Here is a 26091-nt window from a genome sequence, read left to right as displayed (position 1 = left end):
CCCATAAAGCATAGTTGATCTCGTTCTTCATTCGTCCCTTGAAATATTGCCTTTAGTGCTGGAAGAGATGGACATGCACCGGTGGAGTGACTCTATTCACAAATAGCACATGTCTCTATAGTGTCTAGTGGACACTCCTTTAGTGGATGTTTCTTTCTACACCGAGGGCAAAAAATAGCCATGGTTCTTTCCAACTCCATCTGCTTCTGCTTTTCTTGCAATGTATCCATTTGGGAGGATAATGTGCTTAGGATATCAGTTTTCAAATTATCCAACAGGTTCCCAATTTCTGCTTTTGTGATTCCTCCACTTGATGCTTTGAAGGTCCAGACTCCCTGTTTATTCCTTGCAGCTCCCCTTGAACATTGAATACAGAGCTCACATATGGTGTCAAAATATTCTTTAGATATATCCCCTTTACCTACTATGTTTAACAACTCCAAAGATTCTTCCCTCAGGGCCCGAAGAAAAATAATTTTCAGGATATCCTTATCTAGGTCACTGTGGCCAGACCTTTGGAGAGTGTACTTAAAATGCTCCACACAGTCCTCCATATTTTCATCCTCCTTCTGCATGAATTTAAAATTTCTTCCTTAATATCCCGGGATTTACAGTAATCCTGATATTTTTCCAGGAAGGCCTTCTTCATGTCATCCCAGGTAGAGATGGATTTTCCTCCTAGACCCATAAACCATCGCAACGCTGTCCCTTTTAATGTAGCAGGAAAAATTTTCATCTTTTGAGCATCATTGACATAGTCATATCCTCTGCAAACGATATCAAACTCGAATAGGAAAGTGTCTAGATCTTCCATGGAAAGCCCATGGAAGTTTGGCAATGCGGTCAGTGGAATAGGCTTCATTGGTGCATCACCCATGATATCCCCAATTGGGAATTCAATTGAAGATGTTGCGGGTGCCATAAATACCTTCCAATACTCACTTGGAACTTCAACAGGTTCTTTTTGTGTAACAACTGATGGTTGTGGAAGTTTAACAACACTCCCTTGATCACGAGGTGAAGAGAATCCTCTAAAGTCTTGTTCTTCAATCCTTGCGTGGATCTTTTCTTCTTACCCTCTACTAGCCACTTCCTCCCTGTCTGATACTAGAGGAGGTGTTTCTGATTCCTCTGATACCCTACTTCCTGCTTCTCCTCTAGTTGTTGAAAGGGATACTTCCACCCCTGGAGGCTGTATAGGTTGTTCCATAGAATGCCCCTCAGATTTTGTGTGAACTTTCACCCTAGCAATAGCTCGTGAAGATTCTTTTGATGCAGCTTTTGCAATAATCTCCTTGATATAGGTATTCCTCCCCAAATCATTCCTTCCTTGCCTATGGGTTCCTCCTCTGCCCCTTTTATTCGAACCCTTGTTCATACATTTATTGGAAAGAAAACATTAAAACTTTCACGGCTCAAGACCTGGAGCAGGGTGAAAAATTATTTCCCTCCCCAGGATGAGAGGATGATTCGAAAACAATGAACCAGCGAAAAGAAAACTAAAGCTCAGGACCTGGAGTAGGGTGATAAAAATATTTCCCTCCCCAGTATGAGAGAGTGGGCCTGATCCAGGTGGATGTTGGTGGCCACCCACCTATCCCATTTGGACCCCCACAATTGTCTCTTTCAGTCTTTTCAGTTTCCTAAATTGCAGCACAGTTTACTATTTTTAGCAGTTTTTCGGGTCCTGAACTTCCGGAGCCGTTTTGAGGCCCTAAACGACGTTTTTTTGGGATTCTGGGGCAACATGGGTCCATGGACCCATGTTGCCTCCCAAAGTGGTAGTACTCGGATAGATCTTTCTAACGAGCTATCATGCGCGTCAAACGGAGATCGTATGCCAAAGTTACGACCTCAGGAAATTGATGTACCAATTTACCCAAACGGGGCCCACAATTTGGCGTTTCATCTTCTAGGGTTAGGTTTCAGGATGTGAAGGGTTTTCCATTGTTTCTCAACAATAAATAGGCCTTCGAGCCTCATTGTAACACAGTTCGGAACAGTTCAGAGGCATGTAGCCGCCACATCTCTTCTCAGAGATAAGCTACCATCGCCCTAGCTGGTTTCTTTCCATTTCTGTTTGTAAGCATATTTCAATGTTTTACAATAATGAAATGAAGTATTATTTCCGCTGCATCTCTGTATTTATGGTTATCGCATCTCTATATTTATGGTTATCTCTGTAATCTATTGCGTTCCTGTTTAAATCCGGATCAGTGGTATCAGAGCGGTCTGCTTTTTCTCTGTTTTTCTTTGCATGTCCCCAACGAGGTCGGGATATAAGGAGTTAGGGCTTGAACTGGTCGAACCTTTGCAAGACCAGCCTCGCAAATCCCGACGACCTCCCATGGCGGATGAGAAGAAAGACGAGGGAGCAGGAGATCCTATCAAAATCTTGCTCGAAGAAGCACTCGAGCGGCAAAGGAACGCGATGATGGACAGTTTTGCGCAGATTCTTCAGCGGCTACCCAGAGGCGACGCATCGACTTCCAACAGCGACTCTGGAAATGCCACGCCGTTTAAGGTACAAGTTAATTTTGAAATCCCCATCTTCGAGGGTCAAATAGATGCAGATGCCGTAGATAAATGGTTAAATCTGCTAGATGGGTATTTTTCTGTTCATGAATTTTCAAGTCGGGAAAAGATCGTTTTCGCTCTTCTTAAAGCAGCCCCCCACGTCAAGGACTGGTGGGAAACCTATTGCGAGCAGAAGGATGAAAGTACAGGCTCACTATTTTCAGCCACACCCACTTGGAATGACTTCCGGGATGCCATCAAGGAGCAGTACTACCCTGTCGGAAGCTATGAGGACAAATACATCAAATGGACCACACTGCGGCAGGGACGAGACCAAGATGTGCCGGAGTTCACAAACATTTTTCATACCCTTCGTACACAGTTGGGTATTAAAGATTCTGAGCTGCATCTGGTACTCAAATACCATGGCTTCCTGCACAAATACATCCAGGAAGAGATGGTGTTCTTGAACATCTCCTCACTCGGCACAGCATACCGATACGCTGTCAAAATCGAGCAAAAGTTCAAACAGAAGAAGCGAGACTTTGGATCTGCAAATCCGAAGCCCAAAGGACAAAGCCAAGGCGGGGTGACCCAAGACAACCCGTCGAAGCCGCAAGAAAAGAACAACACCACGAAGCCGAAGAAGGACACAGGAAAGTGGTGTGAGTTCCACAAGAGTCCCACTCATAACACAAGTGAGTGTCGGACCAAGCAGTCGCTGGTGGCTGAGTTGAAGGCTTCCGAACCATATGCATGTTCTGACCCTGAGCTAGAACCCGACAAGGGTAATGGCAAAGGGAAACAGATCATTGATGCGGATCCTAGCGCCACTGTTGCCACTGCCAAGATCCAGAAAGATGAGCCCGAAAATCCAGAGGAAGGGGAGCGTCTTTTCCACTCACAGATGTGGGTGAAGGGTTCGCCGCTGCAATTCATTGTCGACAGTGGCAGCCAAAAGAACCTGGTTTCAGCAGAGGTCGTGAAGCGGTTGGGCCTACCGACTACACCACACCCGCAGCCATACAGTATCGGGTGGCTTCACGAAGGACGAGATCTCAAAGTTCGCCAGCAGTGCCGCCTTCCCTACAGCATCAAACCATTCACAGACGAGGTATTGTGTGATGTTACACCTCTGGATGTTTGTGATGTATTGTTAGGCCAGCCATACTTGTGGAGGCGACATGCTGTGTATGAGTCCAGGCCTCGTGCTGTCATTATTTCTTTGAATAATTCATTATACAGGATACCAGAGGTAGCCCCACCTACTGCCACATCCTTGATCACTACCAAGAAAGGCAGCAAGCTCATATCACAGACCAGGAAATTCATCTGTCTGGTTCACTCCCAAAATAAGGGGAAGATTGTTGCTACATCCATGACCCCTGCAAAGGGTTCCTCTACGCAGCAGCAGCAGCAAAGGGATACGGTCATGACAGAACATAGGAACAACTTCTCCTCACCCACATGGGTACCACACAAGTTTCAGGTGGGCAACAAAGTCTGGTTGCATCTGCAGAGAGAACGCCTTACCAGAACCCATCAGAAACTCAGACCACTCCGACATGGTCCTTACAGCAGTACCAAGGCTATGGGGAACAATGCTTTGAAGCACAGCATTCCTCCATTCCTTCACCTGCATCGAGTGTTCAATGTGGACCGTCATCGACCATGCTTCCCACCATCACTGGACACATCAGAGATTGCAGGACAAGTTCAGCAGATGGAGGAACTCAACGCAATGGGGACCATTGCTTCCTAAAGGGGGAGGAATGATCCAGGTGGATGTTGGTGGCCACCCACCTATCCCATTTGGACCCCCACAATTGTCTCTTTCAGTCTTTTAAGTTTCCTAAATTGCAGCACAGTTTACTATTTTTAGCAGTTTTTCGGGTCCTGAACTTCCAGAGCCGTTTTGAGGCCCTAAACGACGTTTTTTTGGGATTCTGGGGCAACATGGGTCCATGGACCATGTTGCCATGGACCATGTTGCCTCCCAAAGTGGTATTACTCGGATAGATCTTTCTGACGAGCTATCATGCGCGTCAAACGGAGATCGTATGCCAAAGTTACGACCCCGGGAAATTGATGTACCAATTTACCCAAACGGGGCCCACAATTTGGCGTTTCATCTTCTAGGGTTAGGTTTCAGGATGTGAAGGGTTTTCCATTGTTTCTCAACAATAAATAGGCCTTCGAGCCTCATTGTAACATAGTTCGGAACAGTTCAGAGGCATGTAGCCGCCACATCTCTTCTCAGAGATAAGCTACCATCGCCCTAGCTGGTTTCTTTCCATTTCTGTTTGTAAGCATATTTCAATATTTTACAATAATGAAATGAAGTATTATTTCCGCTGCATCTCTGTATTTATGGTTATCGCATCTCTATATTTATGGTTATCTCTGTAATCTATTGCGTTCATGTTTAAATCCGGATCAGGGCCCCATAAAAAAATAAAAAAATAAATAAAAAAAATAAAAAATAAAAAATAAAAAAATAAAAAAAAAACCGGCTAGGGCTCAGGATCTGGAGCAGGGTAACAATTCCCTCCCCAGAAGGAGAGATTGATTTCTAGGAAATCAACATAACAAAAAGCGACCGAAAGAAAAAGAAAAATAACACTACACTTAGGACTTACATCAGGGTATCAAATTCCCTCCCTAAGACGAGATTTTCATCTGTAGATCAATGTGGATCATGTTCTTGCGCCTTGTTATCCTCCCCGACAATGGTGCCAAAATGTTGGTGTCCAAGTGTGAATAACCATTCAACCCTTTTCCATATTTAATTTATCAATCTGGGTGCGTATATTATTTCAAGGTAACGCGTAAAATATATGCAAGTAACAATGACACAATCCAATCATCAATCACGGATTTAATAACTAAATTAAATAAAGAACCACTGTGACAGTAAATAAGAATAAATTGCAGAATTATAAAAGCATTCACAACAATTGAAGTAAAGTATTGTAACAGCAATTAAAATGAACCAACAGAAATAAAATAACAACACAAAGAAATAACTCAGCACTTGATCAGAAGAGCGGGCCCAACTCTCTGACCAGGGTTGCGATGGATTCACAGCTTATAAAGAGAACAACAAAATAGCTTGCATTCAATTAAATAAACATTCTTCTGTTACAATCTTGGTATCTTGCACAACTAACCTGATTCAAAGTCTTGAAACCCTTCTTATACAATTGTTCAAAGAAACTCTTCCTCGAATCTGGCAACTAATGTCTACAAATATACAATTGTTGAAATGGCCAAACTAGTTGCCGAGAGAGAACAAGAAAGGCCTGGAATAGGTCTAAAATCTATTATGTTGTTATGGCATTGCCGAAATTGTGTTGTAAGCTTGAAGTTGCTCCTGTGATCTGCATATGCGACCTTTGACCACCGGATCTATGGAAATGATAGAATTAGTAACTCACGTAGGTAAAATCCCCATGACTATTACTTCATTAATTAAACATTCCAGGAAGACAATTGAAGGGGGTTTACCTTGTTCATTTAGAGAAATTAATGAATATTAATGATACAAAGGAGTGAGAGAGAGAGAGTGAAAATGGAGGGAAAAAGTATGCACATTTGGTGCCCAACAACAAGTACCATTATAAATACCTCCCTAGTTAAGAGGGACCATTGAAGAAAGTGTAACTAGTTTCGCTATTTACAAATGTAATTTTGATCTTTGTACTTGTCAAGAAAAAGAAATGTTATTTTTGTAAATTATAAGAATGAGTTTCTTTCTTATTCCATAGGTCTAGGAAAGTCAAAGAGTCAAAGACATGTGTAAATATCTCTTCTTGAGAATATATGTAATGTATACAAGTCTATAAAATGGTGTCTAACAACCCTCCAGTAATGACAAGCACAATCCTCTTCATGTTGGCCAAAAAATGAATTAAATAGAAGTCATGTTGGCTTGCAAAAGGAGACACAATGGTTCACTTGGTCAAGTCAGCTTATTATGGAGACGTAACAATTATATATACCCAGCTAGGTTCACCACAGAAAGATAGAATGTCAGACAAACTTCTATAACTTTGGATGATGAAAAAACCTCTGTAATATCAGGGACAAGCATAGTAACATATTTTCATAGAAATCTATAATATCGGACAAGCACAGTGACACAAAATCTCATATTCCTCTGTGATATTTGTGTGATAAATAACTTCAGATGCCTCTGCTATCTTCGTTGATGATCACAGTGAATTACAATAGCCTCATGACCATGGTCACTTCACGGTTTTAGTGACTACATTCTTTGCTACCTCAAAAGTTACAGTCTTGGCATACAGGATGTAAGGAGAATCTCATTCATACTCTACCTTGGTCTATATGTATTATAAACACAGTCACAGTGTTGATCTCACAGTCTTGGTGTATCTATGATGGAGAGGATTATACACAGTCATGATCTCAGTATAGTTGCAACCATGGTCTCGGAGGTGTTCTAATGAAGATATATGTGTTAGTACAACAAGATGCAACCAAGATAAAACAATAATGATAGTGCTACAACAATGATATGTGTGAAGATGGAGCAACGATGCAACATAAATGATCTCATTGTTATGATGAGTATCTCAGTAAAGGCACAGTAATAATGATCTCAGTGAAGCAGCAGTGATGATGATCTCAACAATGACAAAGAAGGGGATTGGTGTCTTGGTCTTGGAGTGGCTCAGTAAGTCAAGGGTCATGATCTTGGTATTCATCAATTGGAATCTATATAAGAAGATTCTTGTGCGGGTTTTCCTCTACAAGAGGGAGAGTTTTTGGCCCTGGTAGAAAGCCAACAATTTGTATTCTTGTCTCTTTGTTATGGTAGCTATTTGATGAATTAAAAAAGACACACTAACATTAAAGAATATGCTAATAAGCTAGATGTTAAATATCTCACAAATAGTTATCATGCTAAGAAGAATATCATTAACTCCGTTCCCTAGATTCTTCAACATCTTCTTCATTCACAAAGCCAACATATTCATCGATTGCCTAAAAGAGACCCATTTATTTCTCAAGGTGAATATCTACCACAAAGTTTTTTGTCTATATTTCACTGGTACCCTGGAACATGACTGTAATGAAATTAATGTTTTGTTCACTATCACACTCAATGTCAAATACCGACATATCATCAAAGCAAAAGGCATAGGATAATGCATGTGTGAGAAATTGTTGATTTCATGATTTGCAAAATCTGGGCAATAAGAAAAAGTTTTTCCACCTTATGGCATGCGTCATCTTTTACCCCCACTTAAAAAATATTAAAATAATCAGTCTGTTTTCATATCCATGACTAGGGATGACTTGTTTGTTGTGTTAATGTATAATGCATCTTGAATAGGCTCAAGTCTACTCATTGAGGTTTCACCTTGCATTCTTTACAATTTCTGGACCAAAACTGATTTTCAAAGGGGACAAAACCATCATGTGACAAATTCTTATCAGAAATTCCCAAATCTGTACCAAAATCATCATGTTACATAATGTTATCATAAATTCTCAAATTTGTACCAAAATTACTCAATTCCTTTATGAAAACTGAATCTTGGGTCTACTCCTCGAACAAAAGAGGGCTTGTATTTGGGTTGGACGTGGACATAGGTTGTGCAATATCTACCTTTCCTAAGAATATTTTAAGATCTATGCCTAGAACCAGAATTTGACCTTGCATTGAATTTGGAAATTTTCCTCAATTGCTTCTTCACCACTTTCAAATGGAGGACCAAAAATGCTTTCTTCTTGACCTTCCAGTGACCTTGGATTTTTTTTTTCAATTGCTTCTCATCACTTTCAAATGGAGGACCAAAAATTATTTCTTCTTGACTCGTTTGATCAACTTTAAGGTCCACAGTCTTCTTCAACATGGTGAAAATTTTATATTTTTCAACATGGGGAGAAATTACTTCCTTCGCAACCTTCCCTTGCCAAGGTTCTAAACCTAACCCTTTGTAATTCCATTTAGAATTGAAGAAAAAAATCTCATCATAGTGTCCTCATAAGAGAGGTCAAGCACCAATGATGCCAAGTATACTCTGGGTGGAAAATAAGAGTCCCAACATGTTTATAATGCAAACCATTCAAGTGCAGATCTAGAGTTAGTCATAATAAAGGAGAATAATTTTAGAGGCAAGAAATATGGTACTTACAACTGGGTGTCTTTGTCAATGTTTTTCCTTCAAATTTGATTTATAACTAGTAAATGTATATTTTAGCAGGTAAAAATGTTTCAGCCAGTTTCTAATAGTAGGATGCTCATTAGAGGAGCTCTGTATTGTTTTTAAGAGGGGGTTGAATTCATAGGGACACAATAACACTTTTGGAGGGTAAATTTTTTAACTTTGATGGAAAGAACTAAGCCACTTCACTCGCGTCGTTTTGGTCTTCTATCTGGTAAGCATTGGCCCTATCAATACAATATAGTGGAAAGGTGTAAAAGATGCAATTTAATCATGAAATGGAATCTCAATGGCTCTTTGATATCTTATGTTGGTTTTCCAAGTTCTCAATTGATTATTCATAACTTATTTTCTAATTTTGATTTTTACAATATGCAATATTTTGAGGAGGCACCATTTGATGTCAAACATTCTTTCACATTTTCCACCTATTAGAGGTAGTTTGAGTCTTGCTCTAACTCGGTTATCCTTTCTCTCGCTTGGCCTATAGTTGAATCCCTTGGTTTAAGTTCTTCACGACTATTCTATTATTATTATCTTTAAATTTTTAAATTTTCTTTCTGAGTTTCTCTTTGGGATGAAAATTGCTTCCCTTGAATGGTCTAATAGACTTTGTAGGATGGTTAGCATTCATAACACTGTTGCTTCAGGGTTTTATTTTTGTTATTTCAGAGGAATATAAATAATAAAATTTGAATAGAATTGTTATGTCTGACTTAAAATTGTTGTTTCAAGGTTGTGTGGATTGCATGAACCAAATATGATAAATTTCATATTCAAGATATAGATTTAATATCTGTTTCATAAGGTCTAACATTGACTCCAAGACTAGAATAAGCCCCTATCAATTAGGGATGTGATTTCTAGTCGTTTAGATCAAACTAACCTCTTTTGTGAAGGGTTCTTCACCAAATTTAAAGTGGATGGAGAGCCTCTGGGAGTGTCGTTTGATATATTCTTGAGGCCTGTAATGGAGTTTTGTTTTATGGCTAGTAAAGAAGATAAGGTAGCCTATTTTAAAGACCCCGAGAGTTACATATGCTGTGAAATAAGTGATGTTGAAATAATTAAAAAATAAAGACTCTCTTTGGGGGATTGCAATGAACTATGAAAATAGGGAAGCGTTGCCACTAATTATATACTCCCAATTCGTGGTCTAACTGTAACTGTCCTTTAATCCCTTTTTAATCACTTTTAATTCATTCATGTGAGGATTCATTTCACTTTTGAAAATTGGTTGATGAATTCAGTGTAGGAAATGAACTCAATGTAGCAAAACTAGTTGATGAACTTGGCGCACGCAGTGCAGACCACAGGATTGATACTGTAAACATAAATTTGAGAGCAAGCGTATATACTCCACACATGATGACTAACTGTTTAATGAGGTTGATCCTTGGCTGACAATCACCTCCACTACATTGGCGAACAATTTTACATACAAATTGAAGTGCCCACCTTATGAGGGTTCCTCCTCAATTATTTTTAACGAAGTTATGTTCATCATATGCAACATTCATTTTCATTCTTGTTGGTTGCGTGACCTAATATAAATTAATGTATTTTCACTAAAAAACTCTTTTTTGTATTTTCTATATTCATAAAAAATGAATGACATACAAATTGAAGTGCCCACCTTATGGGTGTTTCTCCTCAATTATTTTTAACGAAGTTACCTTCATCATGTGCAGCATTCATTTTTATTTTTGTTGGTTGTGCGACCTAATATAAATGCATGTATTTTCATTAAATAAAACTCTTTTTTCTATTTTCTATATTCATAAATATCGAATGCTCAATTTGTAAATATAATTTTTTAATAATTGAAATTTATTTTTTTTGAAATTTAAGTTAAGAAGTAGTTTTTAAATGTTAATTTTATACCTACATATATTTTGTATTTAGGGAAAAGGGAAATTAAGTTGGGTTGGTACTTTTCAATTGAGCTACACTCGAAACTTATTGATATTTTATTACTATTAAAATATAAGTCAAAATAATGAAAAGGTTTTGGTTTTTTTTTTATGTTTTTGTCTATAATTATTTTGATAATAAATTGATATATATCTATATATATATATATATATATATATATATATATCATTCTCATTACTACCCAACTAAAATCTATTCTAAATTCTTTATTACTCAAGCCATTTAGAGCTTTAAAAGAGAAAAAAAACCATCTCGTTCACTCCTTCATAACCAATAGTTAATCCATCCCTCAAATTGACAAAGACTTTTACTTATCTCTCCATTTGAAATCAAGAACATTTCCTTCTACTATCCCACTCCTAGCACTAATTTCCCTTATGTATATCCATTGTATACTCATTATCATATTTAGAATATTTATAATAGGAATATTACAAAAATTTTCAAACCTCGCGAAATATTTAAGTATATAACTTTTGTGAAAAATCTTACATTGAAAAAATTGGAAAGCCAATCAAAATAAATTTCAAAGATTTTATTACTAAGTCAACTACAAAACACTCCACAAGTTTTTCACAAGTTATCTACAATTTGAATTTTTTAGCATGTAACTTATTTGGCATGATTGTGCCTAAGCTTTTCCCAAAGGTTGAATACTATGTTTGTAATTTATTATTTTCTATGGCGACATTTTATTTTCTTTGTTTATATAAGTCATCTGACCACATAGTGGCCACTGTCACCCAACTGAAGGAAATTTTTTCGAATTTCACGCTTTTCTGGGGAAAAATGACATTGACATTGTTTATGTTGAGGTACGTGTCATATAAATATTTTATAGTGTAATTTAGTTTATATTCCAGTGTTCATCGTCTTTCATGTGTTATACTTTACATTGTATCTTCTTTCATTTTTAGAAAAGAAACTCAGTATTGATGGTAAGAAGCGTGAATTGAAGAAAGAGGAGAACAATAACAATGGAGCAACAAATGCAGAAAGAGAGAGAAGAGAACCGGTATAGTGATGCCTTTAAAGCCAATATCATGCATACTAATAGTGAAGTCTTTAGAGTTGGTGACTTCACTTGCAATGCCTTAACAACACAATGATAATGGTTTGAAGTGACAAAACAATATTTCATGTGTAAATTGTATCCCAACCAATATTAAGTTGGAAACTCATATTGTAATACTTGTTATTTCATATAATATAATTTATGTGGTTGAAGTTATTTATAGTTGTACTTGATATTATTTAGTATTGCAATTAACATATGTAACTTTGCATTTTCTTATTAGATGAAAATGCACATTTTATGACATTTTTTTTATTTAGTCACAAAGTCATACTAATTAATTTATGTTCATTAATAATGAACACATAAAATCAATCTAAAACTAAAACTACTAAATTAGTAGTTTATATTGATTAATGATGAACGCAAATAAAATGAGTATACAACAACTAAATTAGTCATTTATAATGATTATTAATGAAAGTAAATGAAATGAATATAAAGTGCTAAATTAGTCATTTATATAATGAATATGAAACTACCAAAAAAAGATAAATGACTACTGTAAATGATAAATTTGTGATTTCAAATGACGACTAAATTTTGCGTATATATGACTATTAGTAGTTAATTTATAGTATCTTATAACATGACCAAATTTAATCGTATTTTTTTTGTCATTAATTGGTTTCAAACGATGACTAAAATTTGCATATATATGACTATTAGTAACTAATTTATAGTATCTTATAACGCGACCAACGTTTTGGTCATATTTCTTTTGTCATTAATTGATTTTCTCGGGTGATCATGTAGTAGTATATTTTGTTGTGTATTTGGTCATTAATTGTGGAGATTAACGACTAAACCAATGACTAAATTTATGACCAAATTTATGACTAAATATACCACTAGACGGTAAAATTGAGACAATCAATTAATGACTAAGCTAAATTCTACTAAAAGTTGGTCGTGTTATAAGATATTATAAATTAGCCACTATTCGTTACCGACTAAAAAATGGTCATTTATATGCAAATTTTAGTCATTTTTTAGTAACTATTAGTAGTTAATTTATAGTATCTTATAACATGACCAAATTTAATCGTATTTTTTTTGTCATTAATTGGTTTCAAACGATGACTAAAATTTGCGTATATATGACTATTAGTAACTAATTTATAGTATCTTATAACACGACCAACATTTTGGTCATATTTCTTTTGTCATTAATTGATTTTCTCGGGTGATCATGTAGTAGTATATTTTGTTGTGTATTTGGTCATTAATTGTGGAAATTAACGACTAAACCAATGACTAAATTAATGACCAAATTTATGACTAAATATACCACTAGACGATAAAATTGAGACAATCAATTAATGACTAAGCTAAATTCGACTAAAAGTTGGTCATGTTATAAGATATTATAAATTAGCCACTATTCGTTACCGACTAAAAAAGGTCATTTATATACAAATTTTAATCATTTTTTTAGTAACTAATTAGCCATTTTATACTAGTGTGTACTATTATTAAGCAAATATTTTAGATCCAATCAATTAGCTATCACAAAATTATTGCAAAGCTTATTTTTATTATCCCTAAGTGTTGACATGGTTCAATCATTGTCACATCAATATATATTCTTATCATATAATATCATTCTCCCCTAAATAATAATATCCAATTTTAACTTATTATACATTTTACATAAATATATAATTTTTAATATATATATATATAACATGACTCTAAGTTAAAAAAATAACATAGGATAAAAGTCCATAATCACATTATAAAAAGGTGATGAAATAATAACTAAATATTGTGAAGGTATATTTATAATGTCGCAATAAAAAAAAATTATAAAAGCTATTCTAAATAAAATAAAAACCCACTTTTAAACATACATGGTAAGTAATATTATAAAATTGGAATATTTTTCCTAGGTTATTTCCATTTACTCTTTGGCTCTATTTTATGCTCCTAACTTAACATAAAGCTTTAATCACATAAATACAATAAATTAATAGGTGAAATAGGTGACATGATATTAAAATGGATTATATGTTTAATTAATAATTTAATAAAAGTAAAACAAAATAAATGTTTAAATATAATTTATGTAACGAGAAAGATTAAAATCTAACTTTTAATGAAATAAAAAGAGGTTGAGGTCGTCAGCCACATAAGATTTTATGCGGAGAATGGATATGACACTCAAAAGACCCTCGCCGACCAAATTTTGATGCATAGATTTAGACCTATTAGTGAAGTTCCCTTCATTACACAGATTCAATCCATCCTAATTTTATGATTGTAAAATCTTTTTGTCTATCAATATTTTCTTTTTAATTTCTATACCACAACATACTTTTGTAATCATTGAATACAATCATGAGTAATTTTAATATTGAAGGAGCTTAATTACGTTTTAGTTGATGACTATATTGAGCATCATTTAATGAATAAATAGTTTCTAAATAAATTACTCCTTCCCAAACTTTTTTATGAGTATTATATACACTATAACTTGTGTGTTATAAAAGTTGTATTTTTTAAAGTGGGTTATTATAAGGAGTTGATGATTTAGCAATTTAGGGAAAAAATACGTTTGTATAACATTATCATTTAATTTTTTTTAAATATACTTCTCTATTTCTTTTTCCTTTACTTCACTTTTATGATTATTGTTTTGGCATAAGCCGATCCTTCTTTCTTGCGGAAATGAATTAATATTTCAAACCAAAATTTAATCGATGAGAATTTTTTTCTTAAATGATCAACTTGCAAAATAAAAGAAAGAAATTAAAAAGAAAAAAATGGATATAATTTATTATCATTATAGACAACATATCAATACACAACCAATAAAAATGCAGATCTCCCTCCTCCATCACCATTAAGGGTGGCATAGATCATCACATCCTACAACTTCCCACCTCTGATTTTTCTCATCCAAAAGCTTCTGTATTGAAAGGTATATTTGTCTCTGTCACTCAGACTCATCATTTAACAACAAATGCAAATTGAATGTTTGAACAAAAACATAGAAATACAAAATAGACTACACATCAACTCTCATATGCAACTATTTTTATCAAAACATAACAATAATGTTACCTTGATCATCCAATCGCTCAACTAAAGTGAATATGATGTTCAAACATTATCTAATGGCATTATGACTAATGTGTTGTCCTTGATGGAAACCTACTTGATGAAGATTTCAACAGGATGTGTCAACATGTGACAGAGCATTTGGTCAAAGGCATAATAGTTCAAAGATAAAGGAATGATAAAGATGAAATTTCAATAAGTATAAATGTGTTTTGTGAAGAAAATATGCGTACACACATGAGCATGAAGAAGAAAAGGCACGTACATATTCCGAAAATATCAAGGGTATTTACCATAGTATTGACCTATGGTATTGAGCCCAACATCGGATATTTGATCCTATCCAAGAATACCATTGGCACTAGTATGGTTTTGACTTATGGTATTGTATAAGGGTTAAGGTATATAAGGAGATAAAGATCAAAGTGTTTTAGGTGTCCAAGTAATGAATATTTCATGAATATTTAGATCCAAAGCAAGTATGAATGTAATGGGTTGTTAATGATTTACTTGATCTGAAACTATGATTTCACCTAGGAATTTGGTGATGGATTAGATGCAATAGATATGAAATGAAAATATTGATTATGGCCTGATTTGATCTGTGATGATAATGTTTTGACATGTGATTATTCTTTGTATGTAGAGATTTGGGTATGTCTAAAGTTCTATTGTGAAGCGAAGGTTCTTGTCAGTGATTTAAGATCTGTACGTGAGTTTGATAACTTGAAAGGCACATACACACATGGTTTTATTACATGTAAGTCACATATATTTTCATATTTGTACGTGAGATTGATTCGTGAGAAGTGCATATACATGCAGAAATGCTTTGTGGAAAGCGTGTATATAAGATAGGGTTTTGCTGAAACAGATGTCTAAATAGTTTATTCATTCTTTTTGTTTTTTCTATTATATTTCAACGAAGTCTTACTTGATGATCTCGGCTTAATAAGGATGTTTGAAGATGAATTGATTAAGGATTGATATATTGAAGAATGACAATACTAGTGGTGTATGTGATTGAAGATCAATGATGGTTATGTGATTATTTCACAATGATTCAGTGATTCTATGTGGGACTCATAGTTTATTTCAGAATGACAGTGATTCATTTTCAGGGTTCAGTGTTTTGAGATTTGTACACAGGGATGCTTCAAGGAAGTCGTTTATACACGTGAGTTTGCTACATTAAATTAGGGTATATATTATGATATTTTATTGATCAGGGTTTTCAGTTGATGCAGTGTATGGGTTCAGTGTTGGTATTCTGGTTATAGTGATATAATTTCTCTGGTTCTTTGAGAATAAGTTGATTGATTTGGGTCTGAGTTGGTGCAGTGATTGGTTGATTCAACAGGTTCTATTATTGAGTAATTTGTTGTAGCACAGTTTCAGTTTTGATAATTGCTATTGGCCTTAAATTATGATAGTGTGTCTAGTCTGAAAATTTCATGAAACGTGGCCTACAAGTTGTGATGTTTTGTAGCAGGTGGATCCAGTATGAAAATTTATGAAACATGTTCCATGGATATGCTGAGTGTTGGAGCCGCAAGTAAGGGAGTCAAATCTTCCTTCCAGTGGTAGATGGAAAATCAGATCAGGGAGTAGGAGCTCCCTTCCTGTGGGTGTCGGTAAACGAGATGAGGGGGTTGGAGCTACCTTCCAGTGCGTATTGGAGAACGAGAGAAGCACTAGTACAAAATGGCTAATTAGTTACTAAAACAATGACTAAAATTTGCATATAAATGACTATTTTTCAGTCAGTGACCAGTAGTAACTAATTTACAGTATCTTATAATGCGACCAACTTTTAGTCGTTTTTAGCTTAGTTATTAATTGATTGTCTCAATTTTATCATCTAGCAGTATATTTAGTCATAAATTTGGTCATTAATTTAGTTATTGATTTAGTCATTAATTGCCACAATTAATGACCAAATATACAACAAAATATATTACTATATGATCATCTGAGAAAACCAATTAATGACCAAAGAAATATGACCAAATGCTAGTCGTGTTATAAGATACTATAAATTAGCTACTAATAGTCATATATATGAAAATTTTAGTCGTTGTTTGAAACCAATTAATGACCAAAGAAATATGACTAATTTTTTGTCATGTTATAAGATATTGTAGATTAGCTACTAATAATCGTATATATGCAAAATTTAGTTGTCATTTGTAATGAAAAATTAATCATTTGCAGTAGTCATTTATATTTTTTTGGTAGTTTCATATTCATTATATAAACGACTAATTTAGTAGTTTATATTTATTTCATTTATTTTCATTAATAATCATTATAAATGACTAATTTAGTTGTATATTCATTTTATTTGTGTTCATAATTAATCAATATAAACTACTAATTTAGTAGTTTTAGATTGATTTTATGTGTTCATTATTAATCAACATAAATTAATTAGTATGATTTTGTGACTAAATTAAAAAAACATCATACAATGTGAATTGGTTCATCTAATATGAAAATTAAAATTATATATGTTAGTTAAAATACTAAACAATATCAAGTGCAACTATAAATAATTTCAACCACAAAAATTATATTATATGAAATGTCGAGATTTACAATATGAGTTTCCAACTTTACATTGGCTGGACTACAATTTACGCACGAAATGTTGTTTCATCACTATAAAACATTATCATTGTGTTGTCAAGTCATTGCAGGTGAATTCACCAACTATGAAGACTTGAACATCAGTCTCTATGTGTGTGTCTTATGCGGGATATTGGCTTTAAGGGTACCACTAGACCAGTTCTCTTCTCTCTCTTTTTGCATTTGTCACTCCAGTGTTAGTGTTCTCCTCTTTCTTCAAATCATGTTGCTTACCATCAATACTGAGTTCCTTTTCTGAAAACAAAAGAACCTATAATGTAGAGTGTAAGACATGAAAGACGATGAACAGTAGAATATAAATGAAAGTAGACTATAAAGGATTTATATTACATATACCTCAACATCAACAATGTTAAATCCATTCTTCCCCATAAGAGCAAGAAACTCGAACAAGTTTTCTTCAGTTGAGCAATAGTGGCCACTATGTGGCCAGATGACCTGTATAAACAAATTAAAGTCACCATAGAAAAGAACACCTTAGTAACTTAGTATTCAACCTTCAAGGAAAGCTTAGGCACAATCATGCCAACTAAGTTACATGCTAAAAATATCAAGCTGTAAATAACTTGTTAAATCAAATAATCTGAAGTGTGATGTCTAATCCTTGTCATTTTATTCGCAACAACAGTTTTTTGTCTAATGCATGAACTTGGTCAAGTATATAAGCAACATGTTCTCAAATAAAAACATGAAAGTAAACTTTTCTAATAATCATGAAAATCTTTCAATACAAAACAATTAAAAGGATTTCAATCAATATCGCGTAATATTAATTTCATCTTCAAGCTTTGGTTGTTGTTTAAAGAAAAATCGAAATAAACGTTCAAAATACAATCAAACAATAAAGAGAGGATATCATGGAATGGACATTGCAATTATAAAAAAATTGTTTACCTATCCATCGATATCTTATCACGCATTCCTAAAACATTTGCTTGCGCAAAATAACCATGAGATGAAAGAATCACAACATTAGAAACCATGGGAGTACTTACTAGAAACATTTCCAAAGTCGATGGCTGAAGTGCGTGAAGGATCTCCAAAAACAAATGAATCATATCCAAGACATGATCTCTATATTGTCTCCCCATCCTTCTTCCAATCACATTTCATGTCACCTGCCCACCCCAGAGTCAAGTAACAATCAAATGAAGGAATTGACATTTTTTTTTATCTTTTATATGTATAAAATTTGAATATAATTTGGTTTGGTAACATATTAATTCGTATTTAAATCCTTCTTGTCATGAGAATGTATCAATCAAGTAGAACATCAAAAAAATTGAACTCAATGAGGTCCTCTAACAATTTCTACAATATCAATATTTATCTTGTTGTGATATCTTGGATAGAAAAAAGAACATATCTGCAAACGAAAAAGCCATATATTACTTATGTTCAAAATACGTATATGGTGTATTCTTAGATAAATTTTTAAGATGTCCCTCTACCTTTACCAAAGAGGATTGTAGCTTGATTAAACTCTTTATCCTTTCATTCAACATCAATTTCTGCAAGATAAATGTCACACATTGTTCTTTCCCATTTATCAACATGCTAGATATGATAAATTCAAAGTCACATAAAAGCAAGAGAAAACCATTTTCTAACCAAAACAAATGAACAAACAATGCCTCTAATAAAACTTCACACCTCAGAAATTACTCTGCCACGTGCTCAAACTAAAGGTGATATTCTTTGAATCATCTTTAGGTCATATTTAATATGACATTCGTATTTTTACCATTAATTCAATCTGGTGCTAAAAGAAATATATAAATCCAGGTTATTATGGGTGAACTTCAAGTATAATTCAAAAAAATAATGTCAGTATAAGGTATGGAGTGAGAAACATATTCGTAACTAGGATTCTCTATTTTATTTTGGTTTGAGTTGAGTTGGTATTTGAAAATATAGTTTTCTCTAAAGAAGTGAAATAGAAAGATGAGAATCGAAATAACCCTGTGAATTTTTAATTATTTCATATTATATATCTCTAAAACAACCAAGTCATCCTTCTCTGCTATTTGATAGAGATTTATTGGCATAGAATAATAATGAATTAACTATCAAACACAATGATTCAATATATTAACCAAGGAAAGAAAAACGACATGGCTTTGGTATTTGTGTGCTCGAAGTAAGTCCAACAATGGTTGTGTTCTTTCTTTATACTGAAATAGTATTGAAGACAAATGTTGGTTCAAAAATTGAACTCTGTTACCAATAGGAGATGGCCGTGTTGGGTAAGGAAAGGATGAATTGAAGGGCTGAAGGTCTAGGTCCAATACATAGTTATCCTTGTCACTACAAAATACAAAGTTGTCATCATTTTATTATCTAGGTAAAAAGAAAAGTGAGTTTTTATTTTTGCACTTGTTATAGTATATGAAAAAGAGAGCACTAATGGAAATCAAAGTGTGTTGTCCCATCATTCAACCTAACATAAAACTTATATATTCAGTTGTTGACTACAGTGGAAATCAAATGTAAAACCCACTCAACTTGATCTTTACATGACATAGTCGTAATGAACTAGTATAATAGAAGCATGCTATCTGATAAACAAGAGATGATAAAAAGGAATAATGGAACATTATTTCCTGCCACATAATTGGCATGAATAAAATTTCCATGGAATTCATCCAAAAAGTGAGAAGAACTTATGGCAAAGGAACATATCATTATTGTTTTGTACCCTCTTTAACACATGTAGCCTAGGGAAGTAGAGGAGGCCAAATGTAGCAGGATTCCAATTGTGTGGGATATAAAAACAGAAATGTGGAAAAACATGCCTGCCAATTCACAAAATCTCACTCTAAATAATAGAACATGTTGAGGATAGTAATGATGAAAATAGATCATGTATTAAGATCAAGCCCCTTATTGGTCATCAATTAGAAAGGTAGCTGGTAATTTTTACTCGTAAAAAAAAATATCATAATTAGTGTAATGATTGTGTGGATCTTTTGTGAATTTTTTTACATTTATATTATGGCATCCTTGCAGGAGAGAGTGATGAAAGTTCTCCAGGTTTGGTCAGACTGGTTTCTCCTTTCATATGCTTATGTGAATGGATGGAGAGCTACCTTTCTTCGGTTTGGAAATTCAGGTGTCCCTCCCTTTCATTCAATATGTGGAGATGCCCCACCATTGAAGGACCTTGATAGTTCTGAATCCAATCTTATGGATATAAAAGATGGATCTGGTCCAAATCAAGATGTTGTTATGGTGATTGGAGAGGGAGCAACAACTCAAGAATTGTTTAGTATTCCTCTCGTAGAGCTTGAAAGATAGTGTAGGAAAAATGGTTTAGCTTAGAAGAAGAGAAGCATAAGAACCAAGATCAAGATGAGGATTTCAGGTATGGGTATAACTTTGCAATCAGAGGGAAGCATGCAAGAGAAACTAATGCTTATATACAATTGGGAGGGGGAAGGTGGAGCATGGGTGAAGAAAGAAAATCCATACTTTATGATGATAAGGGCTATATATCATTATCATCATCTAGGAAAAATGCTCAGGAAGAATCATCTTTACAATCACGGGTTGAGGAACGTGAATGAGTACATGCCTCTTGGAGTGGAACTTTACCAAAAAGTGTTGGTGTCGTGACAGTAGTGTCACGTGATGTGCCCCCAAAAGTTCAAAATATTCTAGGCAATGTCAAGGAAAATTTCTCTCTCTACTCCTTAACTCATATTTTGCCCCATCCACCTTTCGATAAACCAGTTATCAAGATCATAGAATGATCTTTTCTTTAATGAAGGAGTCCAAGGGCTTACAATTTATGGATATGATCAATTTTCTTTTTAAATGGACAGTCTTGTCTAACTTGCAAGGACTTGGGTATCAAACTTGCTGCCGAGCCAATGTTATTCACATGTCAAAATTTTGAGTATGACTTCGGGTTGAGTTTGAATTAGAGGATTTTTCTTAATATTGTTTGGTCAAGAAAAGAACCAAATTCAAAGTCCATTTTAATTATGATTCATGAAGCATAGTAATAGAGTTGGTGAGCTTAAAGGGTTCATCCTTGTTGTGATGTGTTACATTTGAATGGCATGAATGCATGAATTTCAAAACACTGAGATATAATATAAATCTTGGGAAATTTTGACCAAATAAATAACCCAAACCTGACACTTGAGATATGATATAAATCTTGGGAAATTTTAACCAAATACATAACCCAAACCTTAAACCTAGTAGTGTGAAATCCATTGTTTAAAGTGTGGCTACTGAAGACAAATTTCTTAAATACTTTTAAAAATTAACATACAAATAATTTATAAAATCATGGAATTTCGTTGTCAATCAGATGTCAAACTAGATAACAATTAAAGCAATAACCCACAATGACAATCCAAAATTGACAAGACATATTGGACAAATGTTAAAAACTCATTGGGAACATCCTAATCCTAAAGGCTTCTCATCTAAACCAACTGAAGATGTTACCCTGCCTGGGAAACATGGAATGTTAATGATATAAATGACAAAAAGATAAATAATTAAAATTGTCTATTAGAACTAGCGCAAACAATGAATGATAAACAAAATGAAAATGGGGAAAAATTTCGCATACCCACTCCATAAGACTACCATCTGCTTCCATACTCGATGTTGCCCAAGACTAAGCAAGCCATTCCACTAGTGTCCACATCCTTGTATCCACAGTAGCCACATAAAACCTGAATTGGTCATACCCTTTCGTAAAGAAAAAAATAAAAGAAAATGAAGCCCGAAAGCCTTTTTACTATTCAACGATTTAAAGATTTTGAAGTGTGTCTTTAAAAAGAATATTCTCATACCAATATCTTTTCTTGCTTTGAAACTCTATTAAAATACATCACTTCCTCCAAAAACTTTACTTATCGTGGATCGTCATAATTCAAGTCATCAATTAAACGAAGTTCTATCATCTCTAGAGCAGGGGTGCTCTGAAGGAAGCAACCTAATACACTGATTTCCCTATCATGAAATTCAGTTATGTCTACATAAACTTGTATATACGGAGATGAGAGAGTGGGGATCTGAGACATCAAGGTATGGGATATTTTGAAGGTTCCTGCATTGCATTTCAAAACTAGAATAATCCAACTATGCACTCATTTATGAGGTAAAAGACATAAATATTCATTATGAACATCATGGAAAAAAACCTTGGAAGAATTTTATGGTCTTTTCACATCTTATAGCAGGTTAACTTTTTTAATCTAGGTAGTGTAGATTTTCATTAAGGAATAGATATGAAACAAAGTCGTTACTTAGTTTTGTTTCATATCTATTGGATATACTGAATCTGCAAATAGGACATAATAATGAACCAAAACATAATAGTCAACCTAAGCTACATAAATATATGCTTTGTATATTTTTTTTTATGCTATACGTGACAACTAAGTAGCAAATGAAAATGTGGAAGGAGATTCGAAAATGGAAATAGACATGGTGAAAAATCTCCAGCAAGGGACTCACTGGGAAAAAATCAGCCAAAGCTGGAGGCCAGCAAGGCTTGTCCAAGAGATCAACAAGCTAATTCGACAAATCAGGTACATCATCCCAACACATGTCCGCATGATGGGCAATGTGGCAGCGGACAATCTCACTAACTAGGGATGCGGCCAGGTAGGTAGAAACCTGGATATAAGAGGAGAAGAGTTATTACAAATGGAGGGGATGAGGAAACTAGGGGAGATCCTAGAAAAAGACAAGGAGAAAGAGGAAAACCCCCGATCGAGGTGCGATAGTGAAGTCGAGGTGGGCCAGAGGGGATGGGAGGTGGAGGTGTCAGAAACCACCCACTTGGGCCTAAGGACAGAGGGGACATTAGGATGTGGGAGATTGCGATAGCGGGAAGGGCAGCAAGAAGGACAGGGCAAGGAGGAGGAAGGTACAGAACGAGGACATGTGTGGCTGAGAACGGTAGGGAGAGAGGAAGGTTTGGGGGCAAGCAAGAGGGCGGGCAGAACAGAGCTGGCAAGTGGTATGAGTATAGATAGGTACCCACAGTAGGAGCAGACAAAGGCACAAGGGAGTTAATGAAGGACAGAGATGGAAGCGTTAGAGGTTCATCATTCCGAGGATAAGGAATGAAAGAATGGGTGGTGGGAGGATTAGGAGGACATGTGGGAGGTGGGACGAAAGAAAGCAGGGACAGCAGGATAAAACAAAAAGATGCAAAGGCAATTGAGAAAGGGGATAGTTGCATGCAGAGAACGAAGGTGAGGGAACGAGAAAAGAAAGGTGGTGGATGCAGGAGGCAGACGTAGGCCGGTGGATGTAGATGGGTCAACAAAAATCGCTGGTATGTCACCCTCAATGCCCTAAATAATAGAATTGTAGTAATGTTTAATTCAAAGGTATTGGGGAAGGGGGCTTGGGAAAGCCAGGACTTGGAACGAGTCGAGACTAGGGGTTCCTGGAACTCTAACCTGGTCTAGAATGATAATGAAGTGGAGAGATATGGTAAAGTTAAAGGGTCGCCTTGGGAAGATGAGCAGAGAGGGAATGAGGGAGGTCGGGGAGACAATGGGGATCCCGTTAAGGGAGAGCGCAAAAAGATAACAGCCCTGGCCAGGTGGTACCTGAGGCACGGAAGGGATAAATCAGGTAGCCGAGACAGAGTGGAGGGTTTTCCAGGGGCCAATGAAGCAAGGCTATGGATAGCCTGGCTTGATGCGAAACCAAACCGGAACTTCCAGAGTAAGACCCAGGGGCTATCCAGGGGCACAATTCGAGTGGGGATACCAGAGAGGAGAGAGGCTGGGAAGGGGAACCCTTTTGAAACTCAGAACAGGGATAAGGAAACCCAATGTAGGGACTCCTGTAGGACTATAAAGGTGGACCAGCAGGTTGTGGGTTGCCAGGGAGGGATGAATCAAAGAGGAGAATATTTGAGAGGCCGAAGAATGTTAACCCAAGAGCCGTCAAGAGGGGATTGAGGGAGAAGGGGGGAAAACCCAAGTTTCCAAGACTTGGGTGAGTGGCAAACCCGGAGCATATAAAAATATGATAGTTTGGGGTGTATACATACAAACTGCTGATATTTCTTATGTTATTGTTTTAGGTTTAATAATAATCCAAGTGCAGTTTCTCTAGAGGCCCAGATCATGCATTGCGCTATAGCGAGCAATCCTACAGAGGAGAAAGAATCAGGCAAAGAAAATCATAGCTAGGACAAAGAAAGTATGGCTAGAGAAGGAAAAGAGGTGGCTAAATGAGGTAGTAGAGGAACTGGAAAGGCAGGGAAACAAACCACCGGAGGGGATGCAACCTCCAGCAGAGGCCAATGCAAGCGAGGCAGGAAGACTGGAAAGGAGCATATGCAGACTCTTATCAGTGCATACATGGCTGGCAACACACTAGAGGTAAGAGCACAAATAGCTGGATGGGAGAGGGAACTCAATGACAACATCACCAACCAGGACATTGAGACAGAAGAGTGGGAAGCCATGGTGCAAGATCCGGGGAACACCCACGGCCGCCATACTCTATTCCGACAAACAATCCAGCAATACTGGGTTATGAAGAACATAGTGGCCTGAGCTATGACACTCAACAAGGAACAGGAGGTACAGGAGGAAGCCAAAACGAAGGAGCCCAGCAAGAAGGATCTCCACAGGGAGATAACAGCAATCCAAATTCAAGTCTACCAAAACAACTTAGCTCTGAGCAGGATAGAGCAAAGTTTACAGGACATGAGGAGAAGCGAGATGCCGGGGTCCAGCGCTAAAGCCCCAGCCCCGGTGGAGTCCTCGGATGATGAGTAAAATAGGGTGCTAGACAAAATTTTGTTTTTATGACGAATAGCCTTTACTTTCCTAAGTTGATGTTTATTATAGATAGAATAGAAAATGTTGCATGGATGGTAGAAAAAGACTTATTTAAATTTTGGACATCTTTTAACGTTGACAGGTGGCCAACCTGGTTTCCTACGGGTAGGTTGAGGCCACCTGATACTATTGGAAAAATATGATTATGGTTGGATAATATTAATAGAGAAAGTACTACCAAGCTTACAAAAAAAAAAGTAGCAAATGCAAACATTTTTAAACATTGAAACATGTTGTTCGTTGCACGTGTAAAAGAAAAGAATAAATTTTGTTTTTACCAAGATAAGGTTGTCACCCATTAACAAACATTGGATATTAGGAAGCCTCTCGAACAAAAAAATGAGAAGACACATATTTATTTAAGCAAAGGCACAACACATATGACCAGATCCTTTAATGATTTAAAGCTCTCCATCATCTCAATCAATATGTCCACAAAGAAATTGTATGCATTATCGGGATATGAGTCCATTTCCAGTACGGTCAAATTTCTTCCATGTTGCATATCGAGTCTCAAGATAGAGCATGAAAGCTCTTGAAACCGTATCCCATTCACTCTCAAATATTTTATCATGTATGCCCCTGCATACACATACAAGACAACCTATGTTTACAGTGGTTTATATTTTATCCACATACAACCTGCATTTACACTTGTTTCATTGTAAAGCATTGAAAGTAACAGTAAAATACAAACTTACATGGTTGTAGTTTGAAGCAATGCGATTGAAGAGGTTTTGTCCATATCTAGTGGTTGTTTGATGCAAATTTAGTGATTCCTCTACTGAGGACCACAAACGTAGGGAGTGCACAGAAG

The 26091-nt window shown here is 35.6% G+C and overlaps 1 pseudogene; it reads left to right on the top strand.

Moving 5' to 3' along the window:
* The window catches only part of LOC149187271 (uncharacterized), a 51514-nt pseudogene extending 26528 nt beyond the window's left edge, over positions 1-24986 (top strand).
* Positions 24987-26091: the final 1105 nt, after the last annotated feature.

This window comes from Pinus tabuliformis, chromosome 3_1, assembly GCF_031772625.1.
Source record: "Pinus tabuliformis cultivar Carrire ecotype Pingquan chromosome 3_1, CPIR1, whole genome shotgun sequence".
NCBI lineage: Eukaryota > Viridiplantae > Streptophyta > Pinopsida > Pinales > Pinaceae > Pinus > Pinus tabuliformis.
This window is presented reverse-complemented; position numbering and strand designations above follow the sequence as displayed.